This window comes from Chelonoidis abingdonii, chromosome 5, assembly GCF_003597395.2.
Source record: "Chelonoidis abingdonii isolate Lonesome George chromosome 5, CheloAbing_2.0, whole genome shotgun sequence".
NCBI lineage: Eukaryota > Metazoa > Chordata > Testudines > Testudinidae > Chelonoidis > Chelonoidis abingdonii.
In genome coordinates, this window is record NC_133773.1 from 145,252,818 (window position 1) to 145,266,397 (window position 13,580).

General features: G+C 51.8%; 2 long non-coding RNA genes across 2 annotated transcripts; one reads left to right on the forward strand and one right to left on the reverse strand.

The window, feature by feature from the left end:
* Positions 1-1,643: 1,643 nt before the first annotated feature.
* On the reverse strand, positions 1,644-5,481 carry LOC142046910 (uncharacterized). Its single transcript, XR_012656012.1, has 2 exons — positions 4,610-5,481; positions 1,644-3,781 (listed from the first exon to the last, which is right to left on the reverse strand). It is a non-coding gene; the product is annotated as an uncharacterized LOC142046910 (long non-coding RNA).
* A 24-nt stretch (positions 5,482-5,505) lies between these two features.
* LOC116830299 (uncharacterized) lies at positions 5,506-9,237 on the forward strand. Its single transcript, XR_004374931.2, has 3 exons — positions 5,506-6,459; positions 7,026-7,137; positions 8,776-9,237. It is a non-coding gene; the product is annotated as an uncharacterized LOC116830299 (long non-coding RNA).
* Positions 9,238-13,580: the final 4,343 nt, after the last annotated feature.

The window sequence follows — 13,580 nt, forward strand, 5'->3', positions numbered from 1 at the left end:
TGCAGTACCAGCAAGAAACGATTTCTGCTTGCACCACTGCCTTTTATCACAGTGTCTGGGTGGCAAGATAGACTGGAGAGTCTGAGAGGACTGTCTGTGACTCCAGGGTAAGACTGGTACAGTGATCCAGGTGTGCACATTTGTCACTGGCTTGGTGAAATCTAACTACAGAACGCACCACCAGCTTGAGGTATCTGCCTTTTTCTGACAGCCTGGCCTGAGGTCGTGAGCCTCTCCAGACAGCGGAACATGTCTCCTCTTGGGGGCTGGCCTCAGCAACTATAAAAGCCTGTTGTATCAGCCAGGGAGTTTGGAGGGGTTGTGAGGATTTTTTTCTATCTTTAAATTCTGTAGTACAGTGCTCATAAGCAACCCTACAACAACAACAAACCAGTGTGCATAACCCAGCATGTAGGAGTGACCCCACAACAACAAACCAGTGTGCACAGCTCAGTGCTTGTGAGCAACCCTCCAGTAACACAGCGTGTATAGCTCAGCACTCGTGGGCAACCCTGCAAGAGCAAATCAGCCTGCAGAACCCAACATTGATGAGTGACCCCTGCGATAAAACAGCGTGCAGTGCTTACCCCTCGTGAGTCATGCTACAGCTCGGCTTGTATCTCAGGTTTTTAGCTCACGTAGCGCCAGGGCCGGCTCCAGGCACCAGCCCAGCAAGCAGGTGCTTGGGGCGGCCAACAGCGAGGGGCAGCACGTCCAGCTCTTTGACGGCAATTCAGCGTGGGTCCCTCACTCTCTCAGAGCAAAGGACCAGCCGCTGAAGACTGAAGCGGCGACAGTAGAGCTGATCGCGATCGTGACTCTTTTGGGTTTTTTTGGTTTTGTTTTTTTTTTTTGTTGTTGTTGCTGCTTGGGGCAGCAAAAACCCTGGAGCTGGCCCTGCGTAGCGCTTGCTGTTACAGACATGAGCACTGCCTACTTTACACCAGACAAATGCATTTTAATTTTTACTATAAAAGCAAAGTCTCCTGCTCTCATAAGCACATGATTCTCAGCCTTTGGGTATATTTTCTGCTTGGAGAGGAAGTGGGAGGGGGGCCTATTGCATGTATTAACATGATTGCAGGGTTCACATAGAGGCCAGGGAATGGAATGCAGCTGGAAGCCATTAGCAGTGGCATAGATTTGCATAGGCACTAACTGACTGATACTGGTTTTGTTTTCCGGCAGGCAGCCCCCACTGCAATGGGAACTTCCTTTCAGATGGATGAACTCTGATTTCTAACGACTTGTAAATGGTACGTGTGATGGCTTGGATCACAGAAACCCTCTTGGGAGCTGCCATTTGATGTGCCAAGATTACTGCCCCTGCTTTCCCTGTCAACTCGGGACCCTAGCACCCTGTCTTGCTAAGCCAGACAAGCCCTTCTGCTCCAGCACAGACCCAGGGTCTGAATTACCTGCCCTAAACAGCTGCAGATTTAACTGAAAGCAGCTCACAGAAGTGTTCCTGCCTTTAACACTCAGATGCCCAACTCCCAGTGGGGTCTAAACCCAAATAAATCCATTTTACCCTGTATAAAGCTTATGCAGCGTAAACTCATAAACTGTTGGCCCTCTATAACACTGATAGAGATGCACAGCTGTTTGCTCCCCGTTATTAATACATATTCTGAGTTAATTAATAGGTAAAAAAGTGATTTTATTAAATACAGAAAGTAGGATTTAAGTGGTTCCAAGTAGTAACAGACAGAACAAAGTAAGTTACCAAGCAAAATAAAACAAAACGTGCAAATCTATGTCTGATCAGACTGAATACAGATAATCTCACTCTCAGAGATGCTTCAGTAAGTTTTTTCCTCAGACTGGACCTCTTCCAGGCCTGGGCACAATTCTTCCCCCTGGTACAGCCCTTGTTCCAGCTCAGGCGGTAGCTGGGGGATTCTTCATGATGGCTCCTCTCCTTTGTTCTGTTCCACCCACTTATAGATCTTTTGCCCAAGGCAGGAATCCTTTGTCCCTCTCTGGGTTCCCACCCCTCCTCCTCAATGGGAAAAGCACCAGGTTAAAGATGGATTCCAGTTCAGGAGACATGATCACACATCACTGCAAGATTTCATTGCCCACTTGCCAGCACACACACATACAGGAAGACTTACAGGTAAAACACACCCATCTGCAGACAATTGTCCTGGTTAATGGGAGCCATCAAGATTCCAAACCACCATTAATAGCCCACACTTTGCACAATTCCAATAGGTCGTCAGGGTTCTATTTCATATTTTTAGTCCCAGAAACAAGAGTGGTAGCTTTATACAAATAGGATGACCACACTCAGTAGATTATAAGCTTTGTAATGATACCTTACAAGAGATCTTTTAGATGAAGCGTATTCCAGTTACATTATATTCACTCATTAGCATATTTTTATAAAACCATATAGGCTGCAGCATCACAGTGTGTTCCATAATGTCTCCAGTCATTTTGTTCCCCTTGCTGTTTCTCATAATACCTTGAAAGCTTGACCCCAAAATCGGTTTCATTATCGTCATTATCTTGCACTGTCCTGCCTGCAGTGGTTTCCTGGAGCAGGTTGCTCAAATCTCTTGTACTGTGCACCACACATGAGAACGGAGCGGTGCAAACTCTTGTTACTGTGGGGTCTTGTGACGTGAGCCCTGAACCGTGGTTCGTTATTGCAGGTTTGCTCAGCGACAGTGGGCCGCACACAGCGGTTTGTTGTTGTAGACTAGCTTACGTGTGCAGGACTGTATGCACAGATCTATTGTTGTCGGGTTGCGTCATGGGGTGACTTGGCCCCTTTCAGGGGCCCTCATCCATCTACAGGGAGGGATGGGGGAATTAGACTGAGCCAGGGCTGATTAGGGAATCCCAGTTTGGAACTGATGGTTGTTGAACACCTGGAGCGCTTGATCCACCTGGTCTGTACCATCTGGGAGGGGTGGTCAGGTGGAAGAGGGGATTTAGGAAACGGATGGAAGTGGATGGCAGTCAAGGTAAGAAGACCCAGGAGTGAGGAAGTGTTGGGTCCTTACCTGGGAGATGAGCTCAGAGCAGACCCTGCCATGCTGTCCTGCCCGGGCTCAAGGGCATGAGAACAACCTTGGGGCAGACTGTTAGGAAGCAGAGCACAAACCAAGTGGTTGTCAGTTCAGTATTTAGATTTCCAACCAGTTATCCAGTGTAAACTCCTCAGGCACCATAACAGCCTAGTGGTGGACTCACAGACCATCCCCCTGGCTGCGTCGATCGCTCTTGGCCCCTTCGTGAGCCTGCCTTTGTGACAGCTGGTCCCTTACAGCACGAATCACACCATATTCAGGTCGCTCCCAGTCCCGATGGACCGGTCAGTTGCACCTTAGATCTCACACCAAAGAAGCTTGTGGCCAATCCTATGATAAATTATCTACAGACTTATTAAAAGGGAAACAAGAGAGTCGTTTACAAGGTTAAAGCAGGTCAACATAGATACACTAATGAGTTCAATCTTAAATTAGAAAGATAATGCAAAGCTTCTATGATAAGCAAGCTTTGTATGTCCTTTAGGCCTAACTCAGGCTACACATGGGGGTTCTCTTGCTTATGCCTAGAAACCTTGCCGCTCCGGAGTCCAGGCATCACAGTGATCTAGTTCGTTCTTGTTAAGGGTTTTTATTCCCTTCCTCCCATGTGCTCTGGGCTGTGAACTCAGGGGACGGGAGGAATCCACTTGCATGACTCGTCTTCACGGAGGGAGGGCAGACCAGCCAATGTCTTTTGTCCTCTTTAATGTCCCACAGTGGTCTGTCAGGTGTCAATGCACCTTCCCAGCTGGGCAGTGTAGTAAGTGAAGGCCCTGATAAAGGCCCAGTATGAGGCCTGAGGCCTGAACTAAAGTAATAGTCAAGACTTTGCTAACATAAAGCAAAGTGAAGCTGTGAGCCAGAGGCAGGGCCTGCTCACAGAAGCTGGCAAGGAAAGGGCTGATGCTGCAAGAAGATACGTACCTAAAAGGTACTGAACACTAGAGATCAGAACATTCACATACTTGCACATCCATACAGATAACAAGGAACAGACTGACCCATCCCAATGACAGGGGCAAAAAGGGTAATATGACGGATAGAGTTTGTTTTGTTCTAACCAACATTACAAGTGAGAGGCGGCACCTACACGTAAAGGGGTTGTAATCTTGGTTACGTAGAGGGTTGCACCTCAATACGTCAGGAGTGATGTGTAACTTGTTCGTACCTGTGTATAAGAATGTAATCCCTGGGTGATGTCTGTCGGCCGAGGGGACAGTGGAAGTCCCGCACTGACGAGCCGAGCCATTGACCGTGGGTACATATTTGTAGTATGCTCGGTAAGAACTCCAGTAATCTGCGGAGAACTACTACTGTATCCAATACGGCAATAAACCTGGCCGACGTGCCTTCGTACCTTACTAGACTCTGTGGTCACTGGGGGTTCTCTTCGGGTCTGCTGTGTCAGCTATCTGCGCAGAGCTGGGGCAGCACTCAGAGGGAACACACGCACGCAGCCGAGTGATACCAACAAGGAGAGAGCAGAGCACCACACCGGGAGCATCTGACAACACACTTCTTGACAACAGGCAGGACGTAACACCTGCTGTTGGAGACCAGCACTTCACACAAGTTACTGTCTCTCTCCAGTCTGATGATTTACGCGGTCACAGAGGCTCACAATACAACTGCTCAAATAGCACCTTACAATACGGGATGCAGATGTTGTCAGATTAGTGCAGGCAGCAACTAACAAGTATTCAGTAAAGTCTAAGCACAAAACACATTCTTATTACCCTCATACCAGTTTTAACAATATTAATGTACAGCTGAGCCAGACTGATTGCGGCCGTGTATTTGTCAGTGTTCTGCTGAGACATGGGGACCTTGGCGTGACCTGGTCTGCTCGCATCACAGACCCCATCCAGAAGTTCTGAGAAAGGAGACATAGCTGCAGGGGATAGGACCAGTGCCTGGAATGGGCCATAACTGAGGGGAAGCTGTCTCTGAGAGTTAGGGACCAGAGGAAAGGACAGCAACCAGATTCAAGGGGAGCGGTTGGTGCCCCAGGAATGAGAGGTCCTGAAGAACATGGCAGAGGAGGAGGACCCTAAACACAGCGGTGGAGAAACAGGTCTGGTGGTAGCCAAATTCTGGACTCCATTTGGTGGCCATGACTGGGACTGGAGGGAAGATCTAACGAGGCAGAAAACTGGTTGGAATTTCCTACCTTGGCTTGAACATTGGTGCAGGACATGGCAATAGACTGGACGGAGGCCACTTTCGCTCGGGAAGGGGCTGGATGTTAGGGGAATCTAGCAGGAAGGCCAAGTCCCAGTGGCTGTATAAAGAAGGTTAAACTGGACTATACTGTTGAGCTGCTAGGTCCTGACATGTGTAACACACCTTGTAAGCTCACAACAGCCACTCCTGGCAGTACCTTACATGATCATACAGTGAACACGTCTCTGGTGTATCTCTGGGAAGGAAGCACAGGAGCCAGTCCTGATCAGCAACCTACCGTGTACCAGCTGTACGTCACAGGCAGGCGTCAGACTAGAGAGCCACAAGAGGGTGCTCTGGGACGGGGCAATATAGCCCAGGCAGGGTATGTGCGCTGGGCCGCATGCACAGCTGTGTTCCTGTAGGGCCCTGACTCGCCATTTCTTTTGGAAGAAAAAGCATTTTTTTCCTGTTAGGGTGGGGAGTGGGAACGGAGATGCCGCTCCTGCAGATCCCGCAGCTGGGCGAAAGAAAACTGGGTTGAGCCTCCTGATCCTGACCAGTGTCTCTTTCCCTGTCTCCTTTATCCCTCCTAATGCTTGTTTTCCACATCAGGTCCTGCCATTGCAGCAAGAACACCCATGAGTCAGTCGCACGGTGACCGAGGGGACGCTGACAGCACATACAGCAACTTTGCACTACTGTAAATACCACATCTCTGGTTACCCCTCTGGGAAACCCAGCGACACCAGCGTGGAGCTGTACCCCGTCTGGCAAGCAGCTGAAGGAAGCAGGCGGCCGTCTCTAAGTCTGAGGTACCCAAGGAGGCCTGCAGACAAATTAGCTGTGACTGGCTCTCCAGATACCTCTTCCCAGGGTGGCCTGTGGTCATGTTGGCTGGAGGGAGGAGAAACGTCATTTGAAGAAGAGTCAAATGAGAAAAGGGCATCCGCGTGTGCAGGAGGATGTCGCTGCTGGCTGATAAGAGGCATCGGCAGGAAGCAGACTAGCACGTGACGTGGCCAGTTGCCTGCTCAGAACTGGGCTGAGAACCTCCACCCTCCCCAGCTCATACTTCGTGTGATACAGAAACGACTGGCCATCATCGATCCTCTCGACTGACTTCAAGCTGCTGCTGCTGGCCTGGGGTGGTGGAGAGCTCTGCAGCCCATCACTAATCCCTGGCACCAGCCAGGGCCATCTTGCTTCTTTATCGCAGCAGGTGAATGCTGACGTCCCTGGAAACAAGGGGCTGGTAGATCTGACTTTCATACTCCCCTGCCCTTTCTGGTTCGTTGGTGTAGAGGTGGCCGTGAGTGCTGGGCTGCAGGGCTCCCGCTCTTTGCCTGCATTGGATCCACACCCACACCTGCTTTCTATCCCTCACCTACGTGTCTTCTGCTATTTCCCATCCTCTCCCTCCTGCTCCTGACATCCTGTTCCTCTCCTTCTCCCACGCTCAGCTTCCCACAAGCCCTGACCTCCTGCACTGAATGCTGCTTTCCTGGCCTTCGAAACCCTCCTGTCCTGTGTCCGGTCTAATGTAGACAGGCTTTTGGGGGCTGGGGGACGTGCCTTTACATTTCTTACACGCCATGTGGGGAAAGATTTCTGTGACCATCATGCTAAGAATTGATGGAATAACGATGACCATAGAATCCCTCCTCTGAAATGTGCTGGGTTTGGTGTTAAAATATTTCACTGCCCAAAGCCCTCACCTGGGACTCCGGCCTTCTCCCAGGCGGCTTTACAGCCCTTTGGCACAGGAACGAGGTGATCTTTCTCCTGGCCGACTGTTACTGACTCGTATTTGTCTCTCAGTGCTCCAGGGCCTGTCAGCTCATGTGACTGTCCAGAACCCCCGCAGGCGCTGGAAGTAATTATGATCACGGATGAAACCTATCCACTTTCCAGAGACCCATCAGCTCGGCTGGTGAGCACTAGGGTAGCTCTGGTAATTCAATCAGCGTCTGTAATTCGCTAATGGGCAGGATCAGTTCTGGGCCGCAGCCGAAAAGGGCTTTGTTTCCATCACCCCAGGCCTTTGCCAGCTGGCAAGCGACTGCCAGTTTAGAATGACAGAACTTCACCCCTTGGCGTATTCCTGTGGCAGAACAGAGCGCGCCTTGCTGGAGCCTGTCTGGACCATATTCCCCAGGGCCGGGCCAGCATCCTTCCGAACAATCCAGGCTCCAGGCCTGTGTCCAGCCTTAGGTGTCCCAAATGATGGGGGACTACTCCACTGTCTAGGACAGAGGACTCCAAACTGTGGGGCAGGCCCCCCTAGGGGGACATGGAGAAACATTTGGGGGATATGGTGTGGTCCAAGCCCACTGCCACGGGGTGGGGAGGGGAGGGAGCGCCACCCAGCCTGCTCGGCTCCGAGCTCTGCTCTGGCCCCATCCGTGGCTCCCAGCTCTGTGCCTGTCCCCATAGCCTCAGCCTGGCTGCACCTCTGCATCCGGTCCTGGTCCTGGTCCAAGTCCCGCCCCCTGCCTCAGCCTCTGGCCGCAGCTCCGTTCCCAGTCTCTGTCCCCTTACCCCTGTCTGTGTCTTGGGGGCAGGGAGAGTACTGAGACGGGTAAGGGGAGGCTGCGACCCTGAAAAGTTTGGGAACCACTGTCTACCACATTTCACTGTCCGAAATCAAAGATGCTGTAGGCACACCTCAGCCGATCACTTTTCTCTGAGGTGTCTGGAGCACACGAGTTCTTGAGAGCAGTGGCCTTAATGGGGAGGGCTTGGATTGAGGCATGTTTCCATGGGGACTGTTGTGATCACTGGACCGACAAACTGACCCTAATAGTGAGCTCAGTTGTAAAAAGTCTATGAAAGTTCACGAGATGTCACCATAACCTATAACGACAAGTGTTGATGGACAGTAGGGCCAGTCGTTTTCAGTAACGTATGTTATAAACAGGTGCAAGAGAACTGGCCAAAGGGACTGGATTAGCCCAGACCAAAACGAGACCACATTGCGATCACTCAAGGACAGTGGTGTTGAAACCATGCTGGGTAAAAAGAGAAGGTATGGAACTGGAATTTAATAGACCAGCACTGATGTGTCGGATATTAGGCTTAATTGGTAGAGAAAATAATGAGAGGCCGGGCCAGGCTAGTCCACCCACCATTTCCTTTGTGAGTCCTTCAAGAAAGACTTTGGGGAGAGAGGCTGAGGGAACTGGGATTGTTTAGTCTGCAGAAGAGAAGAGTGAGGAAGGATTTGATAGCAGCCTTCAACTACCTGAAGGGGGGTTCCAAAGAGGATGGAGCTCGGCTGTTCTCAGTGGTGGCAGATGACAGAACAAGGAGCAATGGTCTCAAGTTGCAGTGGGGGACGTGTAGGTTGGATGTTAGGAAACACTATTTCACTAGGAAGGTGATGAAGCACTGGAATGGATTCCCTAGGGAGGTGGTGGAATCTCCTTCCTTAGAGGTTTTTAAGGCCCAGCTTAACAAATCCCTGGCTGGGATGATTTAGTTGGAGATTGGCCCTGTTTTGAGCAGGGGGTTGGACTAGATACCTCCTCAGGTCTCTTCCAACCCTGATGTTCTATGATTCTGTGATTAGGGGAGAACAGATGGAGGCTACTGGAGTGAGCGTCACCATCATGGCTACCACCCCCACTGTCTCCTGGGACCCTGGGACCTTGTCTTCCTGATTCAGAGGGATGTCCTGGCCAACCCAGGCCAGAGAGAGGAACCCAGCTGACATCACAACCTCGACCGGCTCCAGCTGAATCCCAGACACCACCTGGGATGAAACGGGATCAGCCTTTCAAAACAACAGCTCCAGCCCATCTCAAACCAACATCTACTCTTGTCCCCAAAAGGACAGTTATTACCATCTTTGGGACCATCTAAGAGTCTCTCTGACAAGAGGCTTTTTCCTTCTGAAAACTCTCCCCAGCTAAAGGCAGAAGGAGCAAGGGATGGTGTTAAAAATCAAAGCCTGACTCAGTACTTTCCATTTCAAATGCTTTCTCTGGTTTTCCTTCTTTTCTCTATAATAAAAGGGCAGAAGGATTTTTAGCAGCGTGTTTGCCCTGGTATGAAGCAGGCTGAGGGCTGTGTACCAAACCTCAGCCCTTATTTACCACTGGTTAATGTTGGACGGTGACCGGGTTATATTAACAGCTTTGGCCCATTTAATCTATTTCAGTTAATACAACAGGGCCCTCCACTGAGACAGCCTTGATGTAGCCATCCTTGACCGAGGTGCCCTTACCCAAGGAGGTCTTAAAGAAGACCGTTCACTGACAGGTCAGTGAAGAAAATGTACAATGAAGCCAACTTTAAATATTCCCCATATGAAAAATGCTGGCCCAATTTCCTTCCAAAACGCACGTTCCTCCTGCTGGAATAAACATAAAAAGCAGCACAACCAAGTTTGTGCCAAATTTCCTTCCCAGAAATCGCCTGTGGGCCAAAACCAAGCCCAGGGAAGTGACACCCCAAACGAATTCTGTTTGAGAACATTGCGAGCAAGTGGAAACATGGCTCAGAATGGAACTTGCAGCCCCTGCTTAGCCGTAGCGCAGTGGTCCCCAAACTTTTCACTGTCGTACCCCCCCTTACCCCTGTCTGTGCCCTTCCCTTCTTGGTAGGGGGCCTGAGGCTGAGGCCGTACCTGGGCTGGGGCTGGCAGGGGGCCAGGGGCCGGGGCCAGGGCCAGGAGTGGAGCCACAGCAGGGGGCGGGGCCAGAGCAGTGCTGGGGGCAGATGGGGACTGGGTGATGGTCCCTCTCCACACCCCATGGGGGGCTGGCTGGGCCCCACTGCACCCCCCTGAACATTCCTCTGCACCCCCCTAGAGGGGGCTCACCCTGCAGTTTGGACCATAGCATTAGCACCAAGGAGTTGTGTTGATGCAGCGACCATGCTCCGGGGAAGGACACTTGAAGTTTACTTCCTATGTTGGCCTTAAGATGTTGATAGTGTCCGTCTAATTCATCGGTGGGCAAACTATGGCCTGTGGGCCGGATCCGGCCCACCAGCTGTTTTAATCTGGCCCTCAAGCTCCCCCTGGGGAGCAGGGTCTGGGGCTTGCCCCGCTCCGGCACTCCTGCTGGGGAGCAGGGTCGGCGGCTGCTCCCCACGGCTCCTGGAAGCAGCATCATGGCCTTCTTCCAACTCTTCCGCATGGGGCAGCCAAGGGGCTCTGCTCTGAATGGTGACCCCTGCCCCTAGCGCCGCCCCTGCAGCTCCCATTGGCCAGGAACCGTGGCCAATGGGAGCTGCAGGGGCAGTGCCTGCAGACGGGGTACCGTGCAGAGCCGCCTGGCCATGCCTCCATGTAGGAGCCAGAGAAGGGACATGCCACTGCTTCCGGGAACCCCTTGAGATAAACGCCACCCGGAGCCTGCACCCCTGAGCCTCCCCCCACACTCCAACCCTCTACCCCAGCCCTGATCCCCCTCACACCCTCCAAACCCCTCAATCCCAGCCTGGAGCAACTTCCTGCACCACAAACCCCTCATCCTCAGCCCCATCTCAGAGCCCACACCCCCTCCCACACCCCAACCCCACTTTTGGGAGCATTCATGGCCCACCATATAATTTCTATTCCCAGAAGTCGCCTTTGGGCCAAAACATTTGCCCACCCCATATCTAAGTCTACAAAACTGGCCTGTTTCCAGGTTTGCTCAGGGAGCAAAGGACAAGATGAGCTGCCAATTAACTGTGCAGTACATGGCATTTCCACATGTACTGCAAACCTCTGCTGATCACATCTCCCCCCGTCCCCTGCTATGGAGCGTCCAGGCTGAACGGGGCATTTGGCACCTGTAGAACACCATGTGTCTGAGGACAGCATTATGGAGCAATCCCACCGCTCCCACCAATCCAACTGAGAGGGCCATCCAGCCTCTCCGCAACTGCAGAATACTGGCCATTCTAAAGTAAGCTTTTCTGTTGGCTGGCTTGGCTCACCCAGAATGCATCACGGCAAGCACTCTGTTGGGAGGGCAAGCTGGCCCACACCGTTCCACTCAGCGGCGCTGTTTCACGTGTGGAGGCAGTTTTACAAAGTGCCCTTTAAAATAAGATCTCGCTCATTCTCTGTTTGCCCAGACATGGCCTCCCTCCCCCAAACCTGCTGCACACGCCCAAAACACCTCGCGCTGCAGACTTTCCTGTCACCCATGGAGTGGAGTGTAGAAACCCCCCACTGTGGCAGTCACAAAGGGGTTAATGGATGGAGTAATTACTCTCTCAGATGTGACTAGGTAGCTGCCTGGCTGGGAAATACAGTTCTCAGGCAGAGTGGGGCGGCTGCCAGAGAGGCTGGGGACATCTCAAGGCAGTTCCTCAGCAGAAGCCTGGAAAGGAGCCACTCAAGAAATGGACCCAGAGGCCCGCCCTGGAGAGTGGGGGGTGAGACTGCTGGGCTGTGGCAAACAGATGTTTCTTTCCCTCCTACAAGGTGAGGAGGAGAGGCCAGGTTGGTCCCTGTTGCCAGGCCATGGAGAGACTGCTGGAGAGAGTGAAGGAGACCCGGCAAGTGGGAGTCTGGGCTGTGGAAAGGCCAGGGTGTCCCAATGAGCCCTCAGAAAAGGAGGGGAGGGACGGCCCCCTTCACACACCAGCACCAGAACGTGGGGAAAAGGGCCAGGTCCCACATTTGCCCCCTCACTGCTGCAAACGCAGGTCTAGGGTTAAAGAGCAGCCTTCTCAAAGAGATGAGATTGTGGGTTATTTACCTTCCCCTCTCCCCCAGGAAGCTAGGGTATCGGGATTCTATCCCCTGCATGCTGCCATCTTCCAGGCGGGACACTGCAGAGCACCTGGCCTGGGTTTGGGTATATGGGAGACCATGGGGGAAGCCAAATGTTTCCAAAGCTTATTGCTCACCCAGCCCAAGAAATCCTGACTAACAAGCAGAGCATTGCTGACTTCACATGGGGACCCAGCTGCTGAGACATTTGCAAGCATCAGGTTTTACTCTCAAATGTCTGCATCGATTCTCACTCTCACACACATACACACCCATCAGGAGGAAAGGAAATAAACACTTTTATACTGAAAACGATACAGGAAACCCTTATACAATTAACCCCATGGGTTATGGTGACAGCAGAGTCCACATCAAACAGCAACACAATCATCTAAACAGAGATTGGTAAATAAAACAATTAAAAAATCATCATCAACAATAGAGTGAGTGCCAGCCCCAGTCGGGAAAATTAGCACATGGGTGCTGATCAGCTAGGAAGGTGTAGCCACCAGAGAGCGCCATGTTTTACAACCCAAGGCAACCTAACCCCTCGGCTCCAGCATCTAGTCTGCTACGCTCCATTGAAATAGCAATGGAACATCATGAGATGATACAGGATGTATATGATTGCTATTGAGGTCTAGATGGACCTCATTAGGTACAATATGATAGATCTGGAGGTCCATATGCTAGATAAGTGGGGGGCTCCCCTGGCAGATGATGAAGTACATACCCAGATGGGTTTTGCACCCAAGCACCTGATACCTGGATATTGGTGGAGGTGACCAGCAGGCCTAGCAGCAAAGTGGATAATTTGTGGCCTATATTTTCTCTCCCATGCTTAGCTTGGCATTCTGCTCTTTCAGCATGCGTCATGCAAAGGTATCAACTGCTATGACAGGGTGCACAAGATGGAGCAGAGATTAAAGATCAGAGGAGATTTTACTCCACCTCCTATTGCCATCCATGCTCCTGTGCTTGCAGTGCTGTCAGGAACAGTGGTGCAAGGAGAGGATGCAGGAGGAGCAGACGGACTCCGGAGAGGCAAAGATCCTGATCAAGAATCCCTAGTTACAAAGACAAAGGGACCCGCACCCCTCGCCACACAGGAATATACGGGAAAGCAGCAAAGTTACCTCCCTTGCTCAGTTTAGTGTCAGCTTGCCAGCCCTGGGGGCTGAAGACCCTAGCAGGTCTTCAGGGTATGGCAGGGCAAACTTCCCTGCACTGTCCAAGCCAGAACGGATGTCTGGGGAATTCAGTCTTCTTGGCTCAATCAGTCCGTGGTCTCTCTGAGGCTGCCAACGAGGAGCCCAGATAATGCTGGTTGCCTTGGCCCTGATGGACCCCCTCAGTTCAGAACTGGAGTGGGATCCTGAGGGTTCATTGATGTCAGTGGGTGCCGGCTCAGGGCCTGCTAGCACTGGGCGCTCATCAGATGAGAGCCATTTTCAGGCCCTACCAGTGAGCACAATGGTTCCTAACCTGAGCATTCCCATCAGCTGCTGCTTAATGGCATCCTTACGCTGCTCCTGATGCATCGGCCCCAAAGCCGCCTCGGAGAAACACCGGGCCAGACTCTGCTCTCTCTGACCCTGCTGCAAACCAGGACTAACTCCCCAGAGATCACTGGGGCATTCTCCCTCCCAGGGGAGTCACTG